Below are 9,234 nucleotides of genomic sequence, written 5' to 3' on the forward strand. Positions count from 1 at the left end.
ACCCTAATAGCATCGAACGTTTTCGCAAAACTCTGATTTGTGGTAATCGATGTTTACGAGAACCGTAAATGGAGACTTGGCATAAACGAGCGTGCTTGACCAAGGAGTGCCAAATAATCGATAACACCGGCGCCATTTCGTCAAAGAGATTCAGAGGGAAACACCAAAGACGAGGTATACAAGTAAATAGACACTACATCCAATGGATTTTTTCAAACCATATCTCTATGGGGTACTCGAACAACATTATCATTCAACTGTGGCTCACAAACACGCATTGTTTGCATTTTGAAACATTGAAATCCTTCAATCCGATCAGAAGTTATAATGAAATTTCGAAAAAATATATCCAGCCACACATATTTTGGGTAAAGAATTTTTTTTTCAAAAACGCGTAGGATTTCGAAGGTATGTATATTCACCAAAGATGATTGTAATTAATCCCCTCAGTTAAAAATAATTTTTCCGGAACGATTTGAAAATTTTTTTTTCGCCGAAAAATTTAGGCACCTACGATTTTTCTTAAAAATTCGTTTTTCGTGTTTAATAAATTTGGTTGGCACTGTACAGAAAAGTTGTCTAATACTTTTTCGTAGGTACCCATGGGTTCTACTTTAGAAAAAAGTTTCATTGAAATATATTAACTATTGTACGAGTTATGGTTATTTGAAAATTGGACCATTCTTATGGGGTTTTTCTAATTTTTTGGGGTCAAAAATCAACTTTTCGAATATTTTTGCGATTTGTATATATTCTTCATTAAAATACGCGTCGATTGCTTTTTTAAACATTAAAATCGTCCAATCCGTTCAGAAGTTATGACATTTTAAAGATTCGCATAAAATTTCGTGGGACCATTAGATTAGATTTTCGGTAAGGAATTTTTTTCTCGAAAACGCGTAGGATTTCGAAGGTATGTCTCTTCACCAAAAATGACTGTAATTGACCCCCGCAACTAAAAATAATTTTTTCAAAATGATTTGATTGCGTTGATAAATTTCAGCAGCCTTTCGTTTCATCAAAATTGTTTGGCGAAACTAAACTAGGGAGATCGAAGGAACTTTGATTCCTTCTATCTCCCGAATTTCGAAATCTAAAAATGTGAGAAGGAGATAGATGGAAACTTAGATTCCATCTATCTCCTTTCGAGTCTCCACTGTTACTTAAAATATAAGAGAAAATTATACCGCCTAATGTTTTCTAAGATCTAAGAGTGTACAGACCTTGAACGTTGTAACGAAATTGGTAGATTACTCTTATAAGGAAACATACCGAAGTATCGAGCGTCGATTTAATAAAATTTATCGACTGACGCTTCGGTATCTTTCCTTGTCAGTAACACGAACTCGATCTACGTTACCGACCGCAAAATGATCCGTAGATCATTCGTGTCCATTGTGAGAGAATTCTATGTAAGAATTACTACTACTTATATTAATAAAATTGCGAATAAAGCATAGAGCAAACTGAATACATTCGATGGAAGCTTCTATCCAAAGACTCTGAGGACTGTAGAAAACCTCCTTGCCATTTCAACGTTATTGATTTCGCGTGGAATAAGAATTCAACGCTGTTCACGGTGAGAAATAAAACTAAGTATGTCGAGAGAACCAACATGAAAGTGATCCAAACCTAAATCGATCTGCATTCGACGAGCGTATCGAAATTTTTATAAGAACTAAGTACACAATGAAATGCTTTCGCGACTGTTACGACAAATGGAATAGTTTTAGAAGAACATATGTGGAACTATACGAGATCGCAGCCATTAGCTCATATTATTTGCTATGTAATTAATAATTCTATTAATTACATAGTAAATAATAATGACCCAGGTCTCACCACGAGGAGGTTGCTGCGAATGGAGACCCGCCCCAACCTCGCCCCAACCACCCTCCTTTGGCGAGGAATCCTAACTATCTTCGTCCAGAGAAACTAGCAATAGAGGAAGAGTTCTCGAAAGAACTGCTCGAAAAAAGAGACCAAAAACTAGTAAAATACATGCGTGGCAATCCACCACATGTTTTCTAAGAACGAAATTGTAATGTGCAACTGCACGAACAAACTCTGACTGATACAGAGATGATCTAACAGAATGTTGATACATGCGTGACAATTCACCACATGTTTTCTAAGAACGAAATGGAAATGTGCAACTGCACGTACGAACACTGACATGTGTTGACATGAATTGGTGTCTAATAAGACACTGATGAACCACGTGCAAATCTGCAACTGCACCTATGAACCTTACTTACTAAAATACTAATAAGTAACTTAATATTAATCATAAGACGCCGTTCTTACAATAAATGTACGCTCGCGTATCTTACAATCGAAGTATTTATAATCGCGTAATTGTAATTTATACTTAATTCTAACGCAATCTGCAGATATAATCTTCCTGATGATGTCTTTGTCGATCCCACGATGCATTTCTAAAATGTAACTCACATACAATAAATATGTATAATTCATACGAAATGAAGAAATATGAAGGGATATTTTCTTCTTGAAGATTTTCTATTGATCCCACGATGTTTACCTAAAACATAAATTCAGACGATAAATAAAATTGTTTGCAACAAATGTTTCCCTAAAAACGATCAAATTCGAGTCCATGTACCACTTCCAATTTCATTCTTCGATGCTTATGTACTCTGTAAAAAGAACTTGTTCAAAGGATTAGTAGCTGAAATGAAAATGTATTAGTGCACAGAGAAAATAATAATAATGTCAAAATAAAATCACGTTCATTGATCATAGTAAAATTGATATTATAAAATTAATTTTTGAACAATTAAAGAATTTTCATTTTATTAAATGCGTGAATTAAGACGTATATATTGCAATTATTATATTTTGCACTATTGAATATAAGATTTGTTTCATACTAAAAAAGCAATAACGAACATAAATGTCGATCGTACGCGGAAATAAATTCTCAATATGAAATATCGAATTGCAATTTGCATACCCTTTTTATGCAAGCACTTTATTTTCCATTAATTAAAAGAACGATCGCGAATAAACTTTAATCAATGCAAAGAATTCCGAAAATTTATAAAAAATCTACTATTTACAAATAAATACTTCAGCCGAAAAGGTTACTATACCCCGTAAAAATGAACAACTCTAATAATAAACAATTACTGATATATATTGAAATCGTGAATTCAATCTATGATCAATTTAATTATAAAAGAGCATTTTTACATACATCACAAATCTGTGATAGAAATCTATGAATACATGAAAATTATAAATTCATAAAAATTACAAATTTTTACAAGTTATGAAAGATGAAACATTTGACCTGTATAAAACAGTAATTTCGAGCAGTATTTCCATTGGTAAATATATATAAAAAAAAAAAAATATATGTTTTACATAGTTGGAATAAATTGTCCACTCATAAATTCAGAAAACAACCCGTGAGTGGCTTTCTTTCGCAACACTAATTTATAAAATATAAAAGTATACGCGAGTGGTGCTTATTATTCGTGAAATAAACCACAAAGGGTTGTTTTATTAATTATATCGCGTGCACCCATATTCAATCATACGCAACACTAATTTTAATAATTTCGTTGAGCCTTTTCAGGCTTTGTTGAATCAGCTGCATCTTGATCCTGGTGCAGTAGTGGCCAGCATCAAATTTTAGGCATTGAATCGCAACGCTAATTAATAAAAACGCGATAAATCATGATCGCAACCCTAATTTATAATAGAAAAATTCCAAACGCGATTTAAAAGAATAAAAACAACCGCGAATGGTGATTATTCGCAACGCAACCCTGAAAAGCAAACGCGAAAAATAGTAATTCGCAACGCTAAGTGCAAACCGATCATTCGCGACACTATTTTTAAATAACAATGAAAAACAATCGCGTATTCGCAAAACTACCCTGAAAAGGAAACGCGAAAAATGGAAATTCGCAACTCTACAGACAAACGCGATTATTGTAAATTTTTCGCAACTCTATTTTTAATAGAAATATTATATTTATGTTTCGCAACGCTAATAAAAATCGCGTTTTGCCCAAAACTGCTGGATCTGGCGCAGGTGTCTTCCGTGGTAGATACATGTATGAAATAAACTAACTACATCAAACTACTACTAACTACAGTACAGTGGCACTTGTTGGGATGAAGCTAGATATTTTAAATAACGCAACACTAAGGGGCAAACAACGCGACAAATCAACAATCGCAACGCTAATTTATAATAGAAAAATTCCAAACGCGATTTATAAGAATAAAAGCAATCGCGAATGTTGATTATTCGCAACGCTACCCTGAAAAGCAAACGCGAAAAATAGTAATTCGCAACTCTAATAGCAATCGCGTTTATCAATAATTTGCAACGCTATTTTTAAAGCAAACTCCCGGGTCCTAGGTTTGCATAAAAACAATCGCGAATCGTGTTTATTCGCAACATTACATATCAACGCGATAAATATTCGCAACTCTACGTGCAAACGCGAACATTTCATTATTCGCAACTCTAACTTGAATGATGGGTTAATTGTACATGTAACTATACATGCACTGGCCACAAAATAATCTAACTACTTCTAGTACTACATTTGGGGAAGAATTTGGGCATTCAAAGTATCGCAACGCTAAAAAAATCGCACGATAAATAGAAATCGCAACGCTAATTTATAATAGGAAAATTGCAAACGCGGTTGATATCCATTCTATGTATAAAAAGAGTAAAAAAGCAACGCGAATCGGGATTGTTCGCAACGCTACCCTGAAAAGCAAACGCGAAAAATAGTAACTCGCAACGCTAAGACCAAACCGATCAGTGACAATCGCAACGCTATTTTTAAATAACAATAAAAGCAATCGCGTGTAGAATTCGCAACACTACCCTGAAAAGGAAACGCGAAAAATAGTAATTCGCAACTCTACAGACAAACGCGATTATTGCATGTACGCAACTCTATGTATATTGAATAAGAAAAATTATTAACATATTGACTGCCATGTTTGAAGAAATTATATCATGAAAAATATAAATTGAATATATTCAATGATGCATATGTTATTTTATTATTCTATTACAAATATTAGAGTTTGTTCAAAGTATTATAAAAAAATAAATGCAAGTTTGAGATGGCAGTAAATGTGTTAATATTCATATCGAAATCGCGAGTTGCTCCTTGGCTGGCATGTATGGTGCAATCATGTACATGCATACGTGAGCCAGCCAAGAAAATAGAGGGGGTGGATGGCTGGCATGTATGGTGCAATCATGTACAAAGTACATGCATACGTGAGCCAGCCAAAAAAAACAAACTAACTACAAAACTACTGACGAGATAAAGTGACAAAGTAGTAATAAGAATGACGCTCCATCCTCATCCGAAGATGAAGATGAATAGCCATTTGTTGCAGCCCACTCTTGAGACAGTTTGTCAGGGCCTCTTCGACTCATCGAGCCTTTTCTTTCTTCGGCGGTCCTGCCGATGCCTGAAACTTACTTAAAACTGGGCTCGAGATTTCGTGCAATACGCAGTCTTCCAACAATATACGAATTGTCGAAAGAACAACGTGGTCATCTCGAGGGGGACGAGCGTTTCGTGAGGGACCTAATCACGATCGCGAACGCGAGAGAGCGACTTTGAAAGTCGCGCGATTCGAAAAGTCGAAAATAAAGCTAAAACAAACAGCATAAACTGTTTGAATCAGCAAGATTTCTACTCTCGAAATCGTAACTACAGGAACAGAACTGCCACGCGAAAACGCGCCTACCCGAATTGCTAATGTGAACAGTCCTGCCCTGACCCTACCTACTTAGATTTAGCTCACACACCAGAGAAGTTACCTACCTACCTGACCCTATATTTAAAAAATTGCAAAACTCATTCTCTCAAACAAACACTCCACGGTTCTCATTCTTAATGTCCGGACGCGACCTAAACTAGAGGGGACTCCCCGGGGTTCCCCCGACACCCGGACATTGCAAACATTCACACTCTAAATGTACGTACCATTTCCTGAAATCGACTGACAAAGGCTAGAGACCATTGCGTATTTTTATTAAATATAAAAACATTTATATGGAACGTTTTAATTTATTTATTTAATTCGTTTAACGTTTAAAAGTATTAAGATTGTAAATCTATTAAGCATTCGATGATATTACTTTTGTGAATGCAATACTGACAATTATCATTGCAACTGATAAAAATCTATTAGCAAATTCTGTATATTATAATTACAATTATTTTTTAAACGACGCACTTCCCACGACCTAGCCACACACACATACATATATGGAAAGTACACCGTGCACGATACACTAGTCAATGTCAGTCGTCAATATATTATTATAAATTGTTATAAACTAAGTCATCGTGCCCGTTGCCTTCGCTCATGCAAATAGCACCTGGGCATGTGCATGAACTTGGGCAACGAACACGGAAAGAATAATCTGAAAATCCTGACTAGAAAAAGTTGTTAATTAAATATAGATAAACGGTAGTTTTTATTCAATTTTTAATCAAAAAGACTCGACTTTTATATCAAATATATCAACAACACAATACATTAATATTGAAAAATGTTATTATTCAAAACAAACTATTAGAATTGAAATTTAATTATCTGGAGCAGAAGACTTTATTTAAGGTTTTATGATAATTTTCATTAAAATTGAATTAATTTATTTGAAAGTTTGAAATATATTATTGAAATAAGTTTAATAAATCATTATATAAAAAATTCAACAATGGTCGATTCTATCGTCAAAGTAAATTTTTAAAAAGATGAAACTAATATAAAATACATGTTACTTTGACTCAAAAATCGACCAGTCGCGAAATGTCTTCTTGCACGTAAAATACATCGTATGATGTATTAATTAAGGAAACGATCAATATTTAAGAATTATATTAACGTTATTAAAATTATTGTATAATGTTATAGAAATTGATATTTATATTATGCTCCATCATATCATATTTATATGTTTTATATATTTTTGTACAAATTTTATAATAATCATATTGTCTAATATTTGTAACTTTAAAAAACGCGAGTGCAAGAAGACCCTAGAGCCTGCACTAAAAAAATATAGCAATTGGTGTTACTACTCATGGGTATTTTCAATACCCATGGTCACTTAACTCGTCATAGAAAGCAAGTATACAACTGGTCACCCGTGTTGATTCGGATCTTTCATCCTACAACATGGTTGGGGACCAGAGGAATAAAAATCACATGCAACTCACAAGTGATGAACTTGTACCTCTGCAATGACTGCATGAGAGCGTTACTGCACAGTGGAAGTCATCCATCAGTCAGCATGGTCCTGCTGGTTAGGTTCAGGTCCAGACACTGTAAGAAGAATGCAAGAAAACAATTAGAATCTATCGTTCAAATTATAGAGTTTTTTAATTAAAAATTTCAAATTATAAATTTATACTTACGTTGTTTGCTCATGGTCCAGCGCCCAATACCCCCTGGGTACTGCTACTGCATTCCAGGATCAGGTTTGGGAACTGAAAAGAGACTACAAGAAAACAATTAAAATCTATTGTTAAAACTATAGAGATTTTTAATTGCAAATTTAAAAGTATAAATCTATACCTACATTGTTTGTTTGTGGAACATTGCCCAATAGTCCTCTTCGGTGATGCACTGACTCTAGTACCGGTAACGAAAAGTTTTAATTTCAAAGGGAAATATTGGTTAAGTTTATTGGGAGGAATACAGCTACATTACCGCGACCGAAGATTGAAATCGGCGATCAAATGACTCTATTTTCGCGACCATAAAACAAAGAGAGCCACGATGCTCTAGAAATAATTTAAAATTGCGTAAGAAACACTGACTCTATTGTCGCGTTTGCCTAACATATAAAGGACTATTTACTGAGGGTCATTTTGCCCTGAAAAACAAACTGTTGCTACGAACAATCACCGAAGCTACCAGCCGCATTGCACGCGGCCAACAAATTTGCTGAAAATAAAAGTGGGAGAGGACACAAGAAATATGCAAGAAGCACACCTGTGCTTTCCTATATCTGTTTCTTCCTTAATTTAGTAACTATTAATGGAAATACTGCTATTTATTTAAAATAATACATGTAGTACCTTCTGATTGTAGTAGATCGTAAAGATAAAAGTTACATTTTCTCAACAATTGTAAATTTGAATGATAAAATATTATTAATGAATGAAACTATGAAATAATTGCTCGATTTAAAAATATTATATATCAGCCTTTTATTGCTAGAGTCGTAAGCATGATGGTATTAACTGAATTATATTTTAATATGTTTCGACTTCTATAAATGTTCTGAAACATGCAGCGATTGAAGTTTGTTATCTAATTGTATCTGCATGGCATATAATAATTACGTAATTTCTAAGTTTTATTCAACTCGCATAGGAAATTGTATGCAAGTGCAATTGCAACGACTCATAGAGAGATTTGTAAAAAATCATTAAGTATTTGACACCCCGAAATGTATAATCACGATCAAAATGCAATAAAATACGCCAATTAATTCCCGTTTAGTTTGCAACCTATTCAAAATCGATTCTAAAGTAAATTGAAAAATTATTTGCTATCTAACCTTGACACTGATACATCGAGCTTCTGACATAGAATAACTCGTTAAGAACATAAAAATACATGAAAAAATGACACTTTTTACAATAATATATGTATATTAAATCTTACTAATCCTTATTAGACTATTTAGAAGTTGGCGCCATTTCGATGTTTCCAAGTGTAATGGCGTCGGTTGTAATAGCTTCCCTCGTGTTTGAATTCCAGTCGAAGACTGCAACCGAAATAAAATACAAATTAAACTCAAATGCATTACACTGAACATACCTGATCGTAATTAAACAATAATTAAACTTGAAACAATATGTACATCGTACGAATAAAATGTAATGAATCGACACCGGTCAGAAAAAACATGTCAAAGACGATTCACTTTTTGTCACGATTCCGACTCAATTTGTAGTAAAAATGTATAAATTCTGAACGAAGGCAACGTTAGAGAGTAATGAAGAGTAAGAATGGTGATTAGAAGCGTTTAGATATTGATATGTAACACGTATATACCTTATTAATCGAGAGACTGTCGACACGTCCGATCACGCCAATATCTACAGCACGAATGACGCTGACCTTGTGCGTGCACGAACCTGTTCCACTGGTAGCGACATCACGGATTGGGCAGAGGGAAGGGGAAGGTTCAGTGTT

Source organism: Colletes latitarsis, chromosome 12 (assembly GCF_051014445.1).
Source record: "Colletes latitarsis isolate SP2378_abdomen chromosome 12, iyColLati1, whole genome shotgun sequence".
NCBI lineage: Eukaryota > Metazoa > Arthropoda > Insecta > Hymenoptera > Colletidae > Colletes > Colletes latitarsis.